The sequence below is a fragment of the Branchiostoma belcheri genome, unplaced genomic scaffold, assembly GCF_001625305.1.
Source record: "Branchiostoma belcheri isolate BF01 breed outbred unplaced genomic scaffold, Haploidv18h27 scaffold115, whole genome shotgun sequence".
Classification (NCBI taxonomy): Eukaryota; Metazoa; Chordata; class Leptocardii; order Amphioxiformes; family Branchiostomatidae; genus Branchiostoma; species Branchiostoma belcheri.
The window spans coordinates 210,496-213,946 of record NW_017802547.1 but is presented as its reverse complement, the minus strand read 5'-3'; positions in this window follow the sequence as shown (position 1 = coordinate 213,946).

The following is a 3,451-nucleotide window of genomic DNA, read 5'->3' as shown; positions in this document are numbered from 1 at the left end:
ATATAAAGTTCTTACTGCATTGAACAATGTGTGATTTGTTTCATGATTTTTTCTTACGTACGTCTAATGCAGAGTTTCTCTAGGTGTTTTTTGCCGTCACCAGTACTATGGGGTTCATAGAAGGCAACAAGCTTACCTAGTATTGAACGAAGCAATGGTATATATGATAGCGATAAAAGTCAGTTATATAAGCAAGCAAATGGTCCGTTTACTTTATCCAGATTGTTTGCTGATGAAAAGGGGCTATCAATTCATCGCTAAGATGGCATCAGGACTTAAAACGTTTAACTTAGACTTCTGAGGCAGTTCATTAGATGGCATTTGGCTTTTTATTGACAGCCACCTTACTTACGTTCTTTTGAAACCTTCAAAGATGCTAGCCTGTGATTGTGTTGAAGGCGATGAGGGCTTGGCGGCGATACCAGCTAGATCATTAACCGTTGGTTGTCTCTACTTTGACATCAATTCTGAAAGCAAACAAGCTTTTCCATCTTTATTCCACTGAATCGAGTACGTAGTTTAGGAGTATTTTAAGAACCTGGCCGCCGACCAAATTTCAAAACAAGGGGCAACAACGTAAGCCTGCCAAAACCTCGGGAATCGTCGTTCCGATAACCAAGATTTATGCCAAAGTTCAACCATGGCTATTAGCAGGCAGCAAAGTGGTCAGTTATCTTCATGGCATCTTTCTATTGTTATAGGCAAATACATGGGTAGAACAGACCAAAAACGTAAAAGATTTAGCACGTACGTGAAATTGGTTGATGAATTCCCTTGTTAGCTCAAAAGATGAGTAGGCATACTAATAGAAAATTTAAATTCTACTACTACTGTATAAAATTCTAATATCATTTGAGTTGGAAGGTGTTCGTGTGGTTGGTAATGGCGATATATGTTCGGGTTAGATTCAAACTACATGTATTTTGTTAGGTTCCTTTGAGAATAAAGATAAACCCACGAGAAGCATGATAATACGGGATTTGCGCTTATTTGGCAAATTGGAGAATGGAATACTGTTGTCATATCTCGGCTGGAGCTGCCCAAAGCTCCCTAACATGCCTCCACCGAGTTCAAAACCGCTTATAAAATCTTGTTTGGAGTGACCTGTTTGCCACCCTTCAACCACCCTCACATAGGCGTAATGTTGCAAGCCTGTCGTTATTTTATCGCCATTTCCACGGTAAATGATCCGCGGAACTTTACTCGCTAGTGCCTCCACTTCGCAATGTCTCGGCAAGGACATCACTCTCTCTTCCTCCATACACAACCTCTTAGGAGAAAGTTCCACGCTGACAGCTTCTTTCCTAGAACAGTATCTGTATGGAACAAGCTACCACGTGATTGTTCCTGGACCGAAGCGATGACATTTAACTCCTCATTATATATTCCAGGAAAAAGTACTTGGGAGGAAGGTTGGAAGAGGTTGCAAGTTTGTTTTTTTGGGTCATCGTTAGAAAAATCAGCTTTGACCACCATTGCGTGTCAATTGCTCTAGTTTAACACACACACACACACACACACACACATACACACGTTCTTGTAATTTTTTACTTACGTTCTTACTGCATTTGAACAATGTGTGATATTTTCATTCAAGTATTGCAATGCAGAGTTTCTCTAGGTGTTATCTTAAATTTTTCTGTCATCAGTACGGGATTCATAGAAGGAGCTTACCTAGCATTGAACGAGGCAGATAGTGATAAAGGTCAGTTATATAAGCAACCAAATGGCTAAATCTTACGTCAGCAATTTCAGAACAACACGCATGTACCATTTACTTTACTTTATCCAGATTGTTTGATGATGAAAAGGGGCTATTCATCGCTAAGATGGCATCAGGACTTAAAACGTTAGACTTCTGATGCAGTTCATTAGATGGCATTTGGCTTTTTATTGACAGCCACCTTACTTACGTTCTTTTGAAACCTTCAAAGATGCTAGCCTGTGATTGTGTTGAAGTCGATGAGGGCTTGGCGGCGATACCAGCTAGATCATTAACCGTTGGTTGTCTCTACTTTGAAATCAATTCTGAAAGCAAACGGGCTTTTCCATCTTTATTCCACTGAATCGAGTACCTAGTTTAGGGGTCTTTTTAAGAACCTGGCCGCCGACCAAATTTCAAAACAAGGGGCAACAACGTAAGCCTGCCAAAACCTCGGGAATCGTCGTTCCGATAACCAAGATTTATGCCAAAGTTCAACCATGGCTATTAGCAGGCAGCAAAGTGGTCAGTTATCTTCATGACACCTTTTTATTGTTACAGGCAAATACATGGGCAGAACAGACCGAAAAACGTAAAAGATTTAGCACGTGAAATTGGTTGATGAATTCCCTTGTTAGCTCAAAAGATGAGTAGGCATACTCATAGAAAATTCAAATGCTACTACAAGATAAAATACATTCTAACAGCACTTGGATTGGAAGGTCCAATGTGCAATAGAAGATGTTGGTGTGGTCGGTATTGGCGATATATGTTAGGGTTAGATTCAAACTATTTTGTTAGCTTCCTTCGAGAATAAAGATTAACCCATGAGAAGCATATTAACGGGATTATCTAGGTCAATTGTTACAATGAAGATTTTAGATTACCGAGAAGGTGTACTGTTTGCTGGTTGTAGGTAGTTACGTGTGACTTGAAATGTTTTTCGCTGCAGTGCACGCTCTAGTTCCTTGTTATACCCGACAATTATTCTGATAAGTAGGACATGCCATTAACTCTAGGCCTTGGAATAAGGTTTTGTTCTGTGCACGTACGCACCTACTACTAATGACTATCGTTATACACTTAGCTGACAATTGAATAAAAAATCGTTTTATGTACATTGACGTCATTAGGAGTAATATACGGTCATTGGCAGTTCGATAGCTCATATTCAACACTAAAGGTGCCTGTTATACTCTATACGTATTCGTAAAGGTACTAACACCCTCTTTACATTCGTTTTTGTGGCTCTGAAAATGTCTCTCTACGCCTGTGTGAACATCACTATGTAGCTACTCTGTACAATGTAGCTACATAGTGATGTTCACACAGACGTTCATAGTTGAAAATCCTTCTGAGGGCTTCCGACAAGTCCTTTATGTATGGAAGGACGGTCAACCCCTTGGACTTTGTTCCTGCTGAAGGCTTTAAGTATTTGGTGATCTGGGAAGTGTACACTGGAGTTGCAAATCCTTCTAAGGGCTTCAGACGAGGCTGAGGTCGTCCTTGATGTATGGAAGGACGGTCAACCCCTTGGACTTTGTTCCTGCTGAAGGCTTTAAGTATTTGGTGATCTGGGAAGTGTACACTGTAGTTGCAAATCCTTCTAAGGGCTTCCGACGAGGCTGAGGTCGTCCTTGATGTATGGAAGGACGGTCAACCCTTTGGAATTTGTTCCTGCTGAAGGCTTTAAGTAAGGTGATCTGGAAAGAGTGGCTTTGTTGACGGCTCACTGGGGGTAGCCGCAGG